We start from the raw sequence: 14458 nt of genomic DNA on the forward strand, positions 1-14458 counted from the left end.
TTCTTAAAACACGAAACTGACTCTGATTTTGAACCAAGCTTGCTGGTCTCGGAAAGAAAGTAGCCGTGCCCCAAACTGAGGACCACCATGGTCTGGGAGTGAGAGCTGGGGAGCTTACTCAAGAGATGCCTCACTTCTGGTACCAAGACCCCACCCCCTCCTTCAAACCCCCGACTCAAACGCACTTAGAGGTGGAAAGACCCTCGTTCAAGTGGCAAGTGTGCCTCATCCTTTGTGCTGTTTGGTGAATGACTTCACATTCTGGGTCTTGATTTTCACATTAAACAGTTAAAAAAAAAAAAAAGGGCATATATGGGTCTACATCAGAGGAACCTGGCAAGCTGCAGTCCATGGGGTCGCAAAGAGTCTGACGCGACTTCACCACTGAACAATGACAATCAGAGAGGGCCCGGAACAAAATGAAAAGGCGTATGCAGAATAGCTGCACGCTTCTGAAAGCCCTCTATAAATGTGCCCTCTTTATTAACGATTCTAATACTTACAACTCCCATTGGCTCTTCTCCCAAGCATTTATTTGAAACCTACTGTGTACAAATTCCCTGTGCCAGATGCTGGAGGAAGGAACTGGGTTGAAAGTGTCAACTTGCAAAATTTACAGTGTTTTTCTTGCAGGCTTGTTCTCCCAGAAACAATATCACTCTTCAGTACCTGGGACATTACAATCATACATTTTAATGAAAACTTAATTAATTTGAAATGATGGCTTTGTTGTAAGTAGAAGGAAAGAAAAATCATTAAAAATTGGCAAATGGGAGAGAAAAACGCTTTTATATAAGTACATGGGGGACACATAGGAAGGCAATGAATATTTCTAAAATAAGAAAACATAAAACTGGAGTTCGTAAAGTTATTTCCTTAATTTGGAGGGCTGGTTCAACATGTTCCCTGATAAAAATAAAAGAAAGAGGCTCTGCAGCTTGTGCAAATGAATACGGAAATCAATGGAATCTTTTTTCTCTTTAAGCTGTTTTCCAGTGGGGTTTAATGACATGGGTTCATCTGGGGCTTCCAGCATCTGTTTGCTTTGGTTCTTGTAGTCATCGTGGAAAAACACAAATCTGACCAGAAGCTCAATGGAGGCCCCACAGCTTGTCCCCTGTGTCCTGGGCACACACCTGCTGGGTCCTAATGCTCTTCAGATGTCTTCAGGGTCTCTCGGTGCCTCTGGGTCCAGGGTGGGCAGACAAGAGGGGCTCCCTGGTGAGCAAAAGAGGCAGAGACCATGAGCCAAGGAGCGGCTGAGCTCCAGTCCTGGCTCTCACGTCCTGAGCAGGTTCCAGCCTCGACTCTCCCGTCTCTAAAATGGGTGAGTTCCGCTGCAGCTCTGACACTGCTGCCCGAGCTCTGTCCCCAGTGCTCTGAAACGTCTGCCGTGTTTGAAGGTCGAGGGGGTGACTCTTCCAGGTCATGTGGTTGGATGCACAACCACCCCCGCCCCGACATCCAATGCTTCAGGGTCCCCTAAGTGGTTCCCTTTCATCACTCTTCTGTTGGGTCCAGGATGTGCCAGTTAATATTTAATGGCCACCCTATGGGGAAACAGGCTTCCCCAGTGGCTCAGCGGTAAAGAATCTGCCTGCAATGTGGGAGACCCAGGTTTGATCCCTGGGTCGGGAAGATCCTCTGGAGAAAGGAATGGCTACCCACTCCAGTATTGTCGCCAGGAGAATCTCATGGTCAGAAGAGTATGAAGGGCTACAGTCCATGGGGTCACAAAGAGTTGGCCACGACTGAGTGACTAACACTTTCACTTTTCACTTCCTATGGGGAAGAGAGCCTTGGTTTACACTCTTTGACAATTTCCCTGGTGTAGACACTCCACTAAGGCCCATTTCAAGGCACCCCCGTGTGCCACTGGATGCTGCGCTGGGAAGGGTGCTGATAACCTTGAGTTGTGCAAGCTGGCTTCAGCCCACCCCTGGTTAGGTGTCTTCCCATGATGGGGAACTCGGCCACTGCTGGCTAACCGTGGATGCGGGTCAGATAACGTGAGCCAATAGTCATTGCGTGAGGTTGTGAGCCAGTCTCCTGGCCGGTGCCTTACAGAGATTGTCTCGTGTGATCACTCACACAGCCCCAGGGTTCCATCCCTCGGCCCAGATGGCCCGTAACCCGCCCAAGGTCTTGCAGCCTGGAGGAGGTGCGGCCTGGATGAACCCAGCCCATCTAAGTCCACAGCCCAGGCTCTCAGGCAACAGCCTATCCTAGATTTCAGCCTCGGTGCTTTCTGCCAAGGACAATTTTTCCAGCCTGCCGAAAAATGCCCTGAAACATCAAACAAGTTCCATTTACATTCGGTTCCTTTATCTTCCACTCATTTATCAAATTTCCCCATGATTACCATGCGTCTCTTTAATGCACCTGACCCATTGATAAGCATATTGGTAAACAGACTTTGATGGCGTTTTCCTTCACTCTGAGAACTTGCAGTTACATGCCATTAAATGTTTTCTCTCTGTTTTGTTCTTGGGTCGGTCCCATTAACGGGCTAGAGTGCAGACATATGGGTCTTATGTAAAAAAAGTGACTTTGGAACAGCTTTGCTGTGATTAGGGAAAGAAACAGCCTTAAGTAAAGGGAGCTATTTGGAGCAGAGAGGTTTTTAATTAGGATGATATTCTGGTGCTGAGAGACAGAGTAACAGGAGCCAGGACCGCTTTCCCCGGGAAGGGCGCTGACACACACCAGCCCGCCAGGCTGATTTTTCAGGGAATTAAGCCCTTCACCCAAACTGGCAGAGGCAAGAAGCATTTGTCCAATGGAGCGCAGTACAAAGTGGTTTGGAACACAAACAATTATCTGGAGAATCAGGCCACTTGCATTCAAAACTGGGTAATTTGTTCTCATCAGCGGCAGGAGTGGCTGCAAAGGGTTTGATTCCGCGGCCGACTCTCCCCAGCCCCGAACAGACTGCCCCCCGGGGAGGTGGCAGTCTCACGCCACTGAATGCAGTCTCAAATAAACTCGGGATGCGGAAACGCAGATTTGCAGACATGACTTGAGGTGAAATCAGTTCTCTGATGGATCGCATAACGCAACAGAAAGGTCATTTTCAACAAGTAATGGCATTGTTGTTTTCACAAGAGCTGTAGCTACTCATTAAACTAATTCAAGCCATGTAAAGAGAAGGAAGGGCTTCCCACGTGGCTCAGTGGTAAAGAACTCGCCTGCCAGCGCAGGAGAAACAGGAGGTATGGGTTCGATCCCTGGGTCGGGAAGCTCTCCTGGAAGAGGAAATGACAACCCACGAAGTGTTCTTGCCTGGGGAATCCCATGGACAGAGGAGCCTGTTGGGCTACAGTCCATGGGGTTGCAGAGAGCTGGACATGACTGAGCTTGATGAGCACACAAAGAAAGCAACAAAAGACACAAATTCCTGCTACTCAGAAATAATCTCCCAGTTCACAGGTTCCCAGCTGTCTGTCGTCACAAGCCCACACACGGGGCGTGGGGCAGGGACCACCTTGCTCTTGGGTTCTGGGATCAGGGACTGGGATTGGGGGTGTCTCTTCTCCACAGTCCCTGGGGCCTCAATGGGGGAGACTCTATTGGCTAACAGTGGGTTGATTGGCAGGTGCTAGAAACTTCCAGAGGGGCCTTTGCTCATATGTCTGGTGCCTGGGCTCTGGGGACTCTCACCAAGACCATGCCTCTCTCCATGAAGCTGAGGCTCCCCCAGTGAGGGGGCTGGTCTGAAGAGGGGGTGCCCCAAAGGGAGGATGTGGAGAGTGAGCGTCCAAGAGACTGTTCCAGAGGCCGCAAGCCTCCTTACGCCCTCCTGCGGTTCACAGCGTGTCCTCTCCATTGGGAGTGGGTGCCCGAGGCGAGCTCAGTTCACAGGGAGGGATGATCAAGGTCACACGCCCAGAGCTTTTGAGGCAGGGGACATGACCATGCGAATCTTTGAAAGATTCACTCTCCGTCGGCTGTTGAAAGGGAGACACAAAGGAAGAGAGAAGCTTTTCTTTCACTGGGTACTCTTCTGTCTAGATGTGATTAATGGAATAGTTGCAGCCACTTTGCAACCATGAGTGAGCTATTCTGAGAAGAACAGTGTAGAAAGCTGGGAAAATATTGGGTCCTCGATGACCTACTTAAATTTTCAATCCTGAAGCCAACAGTTAAAGTGTATGAAATACACAGCTTCTTTCTGTGACTCACACAAAAAACTTGCTCTCCCTTGAGTGACTGTCTTTCCAGACAACTCTTCAGGTTTGAATACAACTCACAAGCGGTGGGTGGCAGCTGTATGGCAGGTGTGGAATCTACAGAAGTAGATTCATATAAGCCCTTTCGTAAGAATGGTATTAGTTAATCATGCCTTCAAAATTACGAATTAATATAAATTTCACTCCTTTGGAATTTAACAGAGAAAAAAGAAAAAGATACAAAATGGAAAGATTTGCTGAATTTCAAGTCATTTTTTAGCCACAAGAGTTATTAGCTCCTAAATGATCTCTCCAAGAATAAGGAAATAAATTATAAAAACCATTAAAGCATAGAGTCATTATTATTTAAGATAATTTTCTCCCCTGATTTTGGACAGTGAGGACTAACAGCTGGAGAAAAATGCAGTTACTGTAGTTTTTACACTTCTTTTTAGCTCTCCCTTGCCCCCTTGCCAAGTTTTGTTGCTTATATTATTTTTGCCAAGGTTTATGATGTTACCATTCCAGTGGGACTGTGTTCCTTAAGTTGTTTTAAAGTCTTAGTTACCTGTTAATGTGGACTCAGCTCAATTTCGGATGTGTGTTTATGTACGTCTGTATTTCTGTGCGTGACCCCTCCCCCTTCCTCCTCCCCTCCCCCTCCCCCCCTTCCCCTCCACTTCCCCCTCCTCCCTTCCCCCTTTCCCCTCCCCCTCCTTCCTCCCTGCTTTCCCCTCCCCCTCCTTCCTCCCCTCCCCCTCCTTCCTCCCCTCCCCCTCCTTCCTCCCCTCCCCCTCCCCCTTTCTCCTCCCCTCTCCCTCCCCCCTTCCCCTCCACTTCCCCCTCCTCCCTTCCCCCTTTCCCCTCCCCCTCCTCCCTCCCCTCCCCCTTCCCCTTCCTCCTCCCCTCCCCCTCCTTCCTTCCTCCTTTCCCCTCCCCCTCCTTCCTCTCCCCTTTCCCCTCCCCCTCCTTCCTCCCCTCCCCCTCCTCCCTCCCCTCCCCCTTCCCCTTCCTCCTCCCCTCCCCCTCCTCCCTTCCCCCTTTCCCCTCCCCGTCCTTCCTTCCCCCTTTCCCCTTCCCCTCCTTCTTCCTCTCTCCCTCCCCCCACCCCCTTCCCCTCCATCCCTCCCTGACGGTGGCTTCTCCATTACCAGTTTCTTTTCTGGCTTCATCTCTTGGTCAGATGCATTTTATCTGAGTGATTTGTACCAAGAAGGGCTCACAATGGCTGTAGTTCCCAAAGTCTTTAATGTTTGAAAACGCTTGCCTATCCCTCTGATCTGCCGTCATCTCTGTGGGGGTAAATTGCTCCCGGTTGCCAGCCCCCCTTGCCTCGGCTCTGAAGTTCTGCCCATGGCCTGGGCCCCGATTCACTTGCCCCTCTCCTGGCTACACCAGAGGGTGGGTGGTGCTTGCTAACAGGGGCTCTGAGCCTGAGGAGGGTGGGGGCGGAGTGTGGCCCTCGGGCCCCCTAAGGGTCTCAGCTCCCTTCCTGCAGGAGCTGGTTCCCGGCTGGCTGCCAGGATGCTGGGTTCTCTCAGCCTCTGCCTCTGTCCTTGGTGGTGCATCTGGGGTGGGGCAGGGAGGGGATGGACCTGGGGGTGCCTGGGCCAGGAGCCAAGCTCTAGCGCTCAGATAGCCTGCCCCGCTGGGGATCAACAAGACCAAATGGAATTTGGGACCAAGTTTCCCTGCTTTCTTCAATTTCAGTCTGTACTTGGCAGTAAGGAGTTCATGATCTGAGCCACAGTCAGCTCCTGGTCTTGTTTTTGCTGACTGTATAGGGCTTCTCCATCTTTGGCTGCAGAGAATATAATCTATCTGATTTTGGTGTTGACCATCTGGTGATGTCCATGTGTAGAGTCTTCTCTTGTGTTGTTGGAAGAGGGTGTTTGCTGTGACCAGTGCATTGTCTTGGCAAAACTCTATTAGCCTTTGCCCTGTTTCATTCCATATTCCAAGGCCAAATTTGCCTGTTACTCCAGTTGTTTCTTGACTTCCTACTTTTGCATTCCAGTCCCCTATAATGAAAAGGACATCTTTTTTGGGTGTTAGTTCTAAAAAGTCTTGGAGGTCTTCATAGAACCGTTCAACTTCAGCTTCTTCAGCATTACTGGTTGGGGCATAGACTTGGGTTACTGTGACATTGAATGGTTTGCCTTGAAAACGAACAGAGATCATTCTGTCATTTTTGAGATTGCATCCAAGTACTGTATTTTGGACTCTTTTGTTGACCATGATGGCTACTCCATTTCTTCTGAGGGATTCCTGCCCAGTAGTAGATGTAATGGTCATCTGAGTTAAATTCACCCATTCCAGTCCATCTTAGTTCGCTGATTCCTAGAATGTTGACGTTCACCCTTGCCATCTCCTGTTTGACCACTTCCAATTTGCCTTGATTCATGGACCTGACATTCCAGGTTCCTATGCAATATTGCTCTTTACAGCATCAGACCTTGCTTCTATCACCAGTCACATCCACAACTGGGTATTGTTTTTGCTTTGGGTCCATCCCTTCATTCTTTCTGGAGTTATTTCTCCACTGATCTTCAGTAGCATATTGGGCACCTACCAACCTGGGGAGTTCATCTTTCAGTGTCCTATCACTTTGCCTTTTCATACTGTTCATGGGGTTCTCAAGGCAAGAATACTGAAGTGGTTTGCCAGTCCCTTCTCCAGTGGACCACATTCTGTCAGACCTCTCCACCATGACCTGCCCATCTTGGGTGGCCTTACACGGCATGGCTTAGTTTCAGTGAGTTAGACATGGCTATAGTCTGTGTGATTTTCCAGAGGTCATGTATGGATGTGAGAGTTGGACTGTGAAGAAAGCAGAACGCTGAAGAATTGATGCTTTTGAGCTGTGGTGTTGGAGAAGACTCTTGAGAGTCCCTTGGACTACAAGGAGATCCAACCAGTCCATCCTAAAGGAGATCAGTCCTGGGTGTTCATTGGAAGGACTGATGCTAAAGCTGAAACTCCAGTACTATGGCCACCTCATGTGAAGAGTTGACTCATTGGAAAAGACTGTGATGCTGGGAAGGATTGGGGGCAGGAGGAGAAGGGGATGACAGAGGATGAGATGGCTGGATGGCATCACCGACTCAATGGACATGAGTTTGAGTGAACTCCGGTAGCTGGTGATGGACAGGGAGGTGTGCTGCGATTCATGGGATGGCAAAGAGTCGGACATGACTGAGTGACTGAACTGAACTGAACTGAACTTCCTTGCTTTGCCCATCATGGGCAGCCTGGGGTCCTCAAGCTGGGGTGAAGGCGGAGGCTAGTTCAGGACCCTCATTACACCTGAACATGCCTTTGGGGTGGATTTAAAACTCCATGCTTCTCTGGGCCTCTGTTCCTTTGTAAGTTGGAGATCAGTGTGATCCTCGCCTTGAAGGGCACAGAGGTAGGGTGCAGAGCACTGGCTCCCATCTCCGGCAGGTCGTTGTCATGGTTACCGTGTCTTGGCTGGGAAACTCCATCACCTGCACTGTTACCCTGGCACTCCGCCGCAGGACCCTGCGCCGCAGAAGGGGACCCTGTGTCTGTTGCCTCTCACTGCTTCTTCTTCTTGCCTCCCCCTGGTCTTAGCTCTGAAAAGAAAGTGAAAGTATCATCGGTCTGTCGTGTCTGACTCTTTGACCCCATGGACTGTAGCCTGTCAGGCTCCTCTGTCCCTGGGATTCTCCAGGCAAGAATACTGCAGTGGGTTGCCATTCCCTTCTCCGGGGGATCTCCCCCACCCAGGGATTGAAACTGGGCCTCCCACATTGCAGCAGATTCTTTACCAACTAGCCATCAGGGAAGCTAAGAAGGAGTTAGTGGCTCCGTTGTGTCCAACTCTTTTTGACTCCACGGACCATAGCCCGCCAGGCTTCTCTGTCCATGGTATTCTCCAGGCAAGAGGACAGGAGTGGGTTGCCTATTTCTTCTCCAGGGGATCTTTCCCACTCAGGGATCGAACCCAGGTCTCCTGTACTGCAGGCAGATTCTTTACCGTCTGAGCCACCGAGGAGCTGTACCTTTAAGCCCTTTCTCTGCTGGGTTCTCTCTCCCCAGCTGGACTGGGTGTCCGGTGTTCTCCCATGCTGGCCCCCAGCCCTGCCGGCCCTGGGCCCCGGGCTCTGCTGGCGCATCTGGTTCTGAACACACACCCTGGGCAGCTGTGTGCTGGCCTGACTCCCACACTGCTGTCTGAGGACTCAGCTTTCTCCACTGAGTTTACAGCATTAAATGATGCTCGGGGCCCAGGCCCCATCGCCTCCCCATCAGCCACCTTATTGCTGTTTTAAATATTTTTTTTACTAAGCATCTCTAACCGGCTGCCCATAAAATAATGGGAGGAAAAGGATTCTCCTTAAAGAGGAGCTTATCTGGGTTGTAAATGCAAGGCCGCTAATTGTGCCCTAAATGCCTCGGCGGGACTGTTGATGACTGCAGGCGGAGCGGGCTGTGTGGTCAAGGCTCCCTCCACATCAGGCCCCCTGAGGGGCCGGCCTGGGCCGCCCAGCTGGGGCTCCCGGCGGGACGGAGGGGCTCGTCTGATGGCTCAGGAACAGGCCCTCAGGAAGCGGTTGAGGTGAGGAGAGAGCCCAGGACCGAGTCGCGAGGAGTAGCCACCCCGGTCACCAGGCACCCCCGGAGCGCGGGGCCCAGGGCCGGGCCTGGCCAAAGCCTTGGCGACTCTTTGTGGGCTGAGGATGGATGAGGCACTTCCTTCCCTGGAGGCAGGGAGGCCGGGCAGCTCCTGTGGGTTCTGGGTCCCATGGATCTGGGTACCAGCCTCCTATCTCCCTGCAGGAGTACAGCTGCCTGCCTCCCTGTGCCCACTTCTTCACCCGCAAATTCCAGTAACGATGCCCATCTCATGGGGTCTCTGTGTGGGTTACAGGTCAAGGCCAGTGCTCGGCAAGCAGCAAGATCTTCTTGAATGGCTTTTTAGCCGTGCTCAGAACCAGCGCTTCCCAGCGCTCCATCCAGGGGTGATCTCAGAGTCTGCCGCGGGCGCCCAAGTGGCTGGCTTCAGGGCACGTCCATGTCCCAGGCACTTTATGCTCCATGGAGGCCGTGGAGAGTAAATGAGTGACAGGTGAGTGGCCAGGACTGTGCTGTGTCATTGCTGGGGCACCAGTGCCCCCAACGAGTGGACAGTCGGCCATTTCCAAGGGCCCTCTGCTGGGGATGGCTCAGCAGAGCCATCAGCTGTCTTGAGCTGACACCCTGGCCGTGGGCAGCCTTTTGTCAACCACTTCTTGACTTAGACTTAGCCCCACAGAGGCTGGGTTGGCACCACGTCACAGGCCCTCTGCTTGGGTCTCTGGGCCGGGGACTGCCTTCAAAGTTGGCAGCCCCTCCCCCAACTGCAACCAAGGGCGGGTCCACCCTTTGCTTTGCACTGACGAGGGATCAGGGTCCAGGGTCCCGCACCCCCCCCCCCCCGCCCCCGCCCCCAGCCCCCGTAGCAGTAAGTTGACTCATTGGAAAAGGTCGTGATTCTGGGAAAGATTGAAGGCAGGAGGAGAAGGGGGAGACAAAGGATGAGATGGTTGGATGGTATCACCGACTCGATAGACATGAGTTTGAGCAAGCTCCGGGAGATGGTGAGGGACAGGGAGGCCTGGCGTGCTGCAGGCCATGGGGTGGCAAAGCTGGACGCAGCTCAGTGACTGAACAGCAGCAGCAGGTGCCTCTTCCTCCCCCAGAAGCTGCAGGTGCCCCTGTCCTTGAGGACGGGAGGGGCTTGGTGGTCACCGGCTGTCTTTGGAGCTTGCTCTCTGTGGCTGTACGGGGTCTCATGCATTCCTGCAGGACCTTCTGGAGCACCCAGGGGGGCAGAGCCTGTGGGTGGTGCAGCCCCCTGGGCGTCTCGAGCTCCCAGTCCTGAGCGGACACCCTGGCCGTGGGCAGCCTTTCGTCAGCCGCTTCTTGAGCCTTTTCCACCTAGGCTGTGCCCCTGGAGGAAGTTTGTTGTTATCTTCTCAAGTCGTCATAATGAAATAGATTGGACATCTTTTTATCCCTTCAAGATCTGTTGAGACTTGATTGATGCCCCAACATTTCCCAGGTGTTTGATATGGGTGCCTGAAAAATAGACCTTGCTATGCAGTTGCTGCAAATGCCCCATTTTTAAGTCACATTCTTCAAATTTTTTTCTATCTTTGCTGACATTTTTCTGCTTGTTCTTTTAATTCTTGAGGCATGTATCAAAATACCCTGCGGGCCTTCATTGGGGGTCCAGTGGTTAAGACTCCGTGCTTCCACTCCTGGGGGTAGGGGCTTCTATCCTGGTCAGGGAACTGAGATTCCACTTCCCTGTTCAGTATGGCAAACAGACAAGAAAAAACCCAAGTTTGTCTATATCGCCTCGTGGGTCTGTGTTTATTTTCTGTTTTTTTTTCAAGGTTCTGTTCCTAGGTGCACATATATTTAGAATTTTTAAACCTTCTTAGTGCATTGAAAGTTTTACCATGACGTGGTGAATTTATTAAACTTGCAGTCTATTTTTTCAGCATTTAGGAGTCAATTAAAAAATTCGTTCATTTTAAAACAAAAATAGCACTTTAGACTAATCCAAGAGTGATTTTTCTTTTACTATTAACTCATCAAACACAACTTTATGTTAATATATTAAAAAGTACCCAAAACTAATGACTAATTCAAGAAAATATTAGATAATCTGATTAGATTAATACTTCAGAATTAAAAGAACTGACTTACATGCTTAACATGCTCCTCAGTTCAACTCCAGGTAGTGAAAGATGACAAAATGTAACTTATGTTCCTCGAAGAAGCCTGTTTTCTTCCAGCTCACCGTTGTTGGATTCTAGCATACTTTAGGCCCTTTGGTGTCCTGGTCGAAGCTGGGAGGGGGACTCACCAGAACCTCCACACCCATGAGCAGGTAAAGCAGAGCTCACCCTTCCAGCTTCCCCAAAACATGGGCTCATTTTCCGTTTCCCTGCAGATCCTGGCCAGCTGATGTTCACTATTTTGTTAGTTTTCTAATGATTTTTTGCTTTTACTTTTTAAAACATTATAAGTTATGGCATCACCGACTCGATGGACATGAGTTTGAGCAAGCTTCGGGAGTTGGTGTTGGACAGGGAAGCCTGGTGTGCTGCAGTCCATGGGGTCACAGAGCTGGGCATGACTGAGTGACTGAACTGAACTGATAAAATATATAGAACATTAAAATTTCCATCTAAACTGTTTAAAAATGTACAGTTCAGTGGTATTAAATGCATCCGTAATGTCATGAAGCCATCACCACCACTCATCTCCAGAACGCTTTTCATCTTGAGAAACAAACTCTATATCCATTAAACGGTGGCTCCCATCCATCTCCCCCAGCCCTGAAATCCAATGAAATCCAATATGTGACTTTCTGGCTCTGTGATTTGAACTATTCTAAGTATCTCATGTTAAGTGGAATCATATGATACTTGTCTTTTGTGATTGGCTTATCTCATTTATCACGATGTCCTCAGGGCTCATCCATACTGCAGGATTTCCTTCCTTTTAAACACTGACTGAGATTCTGTCGCATGTACCTGCACCATTTCGTTTATCCATTCATCTCTCAGTGAGCGCCTGGGTTGCTTCTTTACTCCGTGAGTCATGATGTTGTGAACAGGGGTGTTCAATTACCTCTTCAAGATCAAGCTTTCCGTTTGTTTGGGTTCACCCTCAGAAGCGGTTGCTGACCGTGTGGAATTTCTGACTTTAGTTTTTGAGGAACTGCCATTTTCCTGCAGCAGGTGTACACTTTACGTTCCCACCAGCGGTGCACAGGCGCTTCCGCTTCTCCACGTCCTGGGCTGGTGGCTTTCTGTTTTCCTGAAAGTAAGCATCCTAATGGGTATGAGGTGGAATCTCATACTTGTTATTTGCACTTCCCCAGTTCCTGGGTTGGGAAGATCCCCTGGAGAAGGAAATGACAAACCACTCCAGTATTCTTGTCTTGGAGAATCCCATGGACAGGGGAGCCTATAGGCCATGGGGTCACAAGAGTCGGACACGACTGAGCGACTAAACCTAACCTAACTTCGCCTGACCTGATGGGGATGCTAAGTGTCTTTTCCTGTGCTTGCCGACTGTTTGCATATCTTCTTTGGAGAAATGTCTATTCAAGTCCTTTGTCCATTTTTATGCTGAGCTGTGCCTGTTATTGTTGAGTTTCATGAACTCTCTATACATTCTGGATGTCAGTCCCCTACCTGGTATATGATTCCCAAACATGTTCTCCCATTGTGTGGTTTTCCTTTTTGCTCTGTTGATAGTGTCTTTCAATGTGCAAAGTTGTAAAATTTTCCTAAAATCCAGTTTGTCTCTTTTTGGGTTGTTTTTCTTAGGCCTTTGGTGTCATATCCGCAAAATCATGGCCCAATCAATGTTTTGTCCTAAGTTTCCTTCTCTTGTTGTTTTGGGTCTTTTATTTGGGTTCCTGATACATTTTGAGTTAATTTTTATGTAGTTTTAGGTAAGGGTCCAACGTCATTCTTCTGCATGTGGACATCCAGTTTTCCTAGGACCTTTTGTTGAAAAGATTGTGCCTCCAAACATCCGCAGTAAAACGAAACTGTCAGTTTCCCTCGGGAGTGTCCTCAATGAAGCAGTAAAGACTGCTAGTTTTATTAAATCCCCACCCTTGCGTACATGCTATGTTAATATTCTGTGTGACCAACTGGAAAGCACGCACAGGACGCACGTTCTGCATGCTGAATACAGTGGTACTTGAGTAACAAGAGCTTCCCTGGTGGCTCAGATGGTAAGGAATCCGCCTGCAATGTGGGAGACCTGGGTTCGATCCCTGGGTTGGGAAGATCCCCTGGAGAAGGGAAAGGCTACCCACTCCAGTATTTTGGCCTGGAGAATAGTCCACGGGGACGCAAAGAGTCAGAGCGACTTTCACTTCAGTTGAGTTACAAACTAGGCACTGTTTTCACGAAACATGGTTTTTACCTGAAAGAATGGTGTGAAGGACAAACTAGGAATATTCCAACTTGGGTGTTCGGAAGACATTTTCTCAAAAATGAACAATGCGAGCCTGTGACTTCAAGGAAAATAGCTGACAGTATTATTCATAATATTATTGATACACTTTGAATCTTCAAATGGAACTTAGGAGTTAGTAGCCCTTGCATCTGCTACCATGGGCTTGCCAGCACCCCCGTGCCTAAAGGCTTCTCTGATGAGGTTCATGGTGATATTAACAAATGTGCCTTCTTGGTATCAGATAACAAAATACATCAACACGTAGAAGACCCGTGTGACTCAGTGAGGCAGCAATTTGCAAGTGTAATTAAAAGATCTATCCGAAGTGCAAGATTCAGAGCTTCTGACCTGGTCCTGGTTCGGATGAGGTCACCATGAGGTTTGGTTTCTTGAAGTTCCTCACTGATGCTACTGTGTAGTCGGGGTAAGAGCCTCTTTTCTCTCCAGTTTTTGAATTTATAAGCAGTGTGAACCAGGGCCCAGGGAGAGAAAAGTTGAGCTCACAGGGCTGGGTGGACTCAGCCTCCCTGCTCACTGTCGAGAATTCTGGGGAAGAAAGAGAATGCTGACCCTCAGAGGGAGGCTCTGATCTGTCCCAGGGATGCGGGGTAGGGAGGGGCTGCACTGGGGGGGCATTGAGGGTCAGAGGGCAGCAGGCAGGGAGGGCTCAGGGGTGGGAAGTAGGGGATAGGGAGCAGACTGCCAGAACCTCACGGACCTTGTCTTTAACAGCAGGACCTTCTGTGGAGCCAGATTCTCTGGCTGATCTGAAGGGTAGGGGGACATGGCGTACAGCTGGAGGGGTGGAGGAGGGCTCCCTGCAAAGGTGAGCTTGGACTTGAGGGCTGAGGCTTACCCTGGAGTCAGGCCAGTGCAGCGATTGGGGCGGGCAAGAGGAAAGCAGTGCCCATGCCAGGGGCCAGCCTCGTGCCCTGATGGACCCGGCAGGTGGCTGGAAGGTCCTCGCTGCAGCCAAGTTGGGCCTGGTCTTTGAGTGTGAGTCACGGGACCCTGGCTTCCTCTCCCCCATCATGGTGCATCATTCATCAGGAGCTTTCAGTGCCAAAGCCTTGAACATGATCTTGAAGACTTTATCTGATCGTATCTTCACAAATCCCATGAAATACTGCTGAGGCCATTTGATGAAGCAAAAGGAGGCTCAGAGGCACCCAGGGATTTGCTGGCCAGAGGCCAATCCTGGACATGAACCCACATCCGCCAGGCCCCAGACCCTCCCAAGTGCCTCCCCCTTTGGGCCAGCTGTCAGATGGTGGAGGCTTGATTGCGAGCCC

Source organism: Budorcas taxicolor, chromosome 5 (assembly GCF_023091745.1).
Source record: "Budorcas taxicolor isolate Tak-1 chromosome 5, Takin1.1, whole genome shotgun sequence".
Classification (NCBI taxonomy): Eukaryota; Metazoa; Chordata; class Mammalia; order Artiodactyla; family Bovidae; genus Budorcas; species Budorcas taxicolor.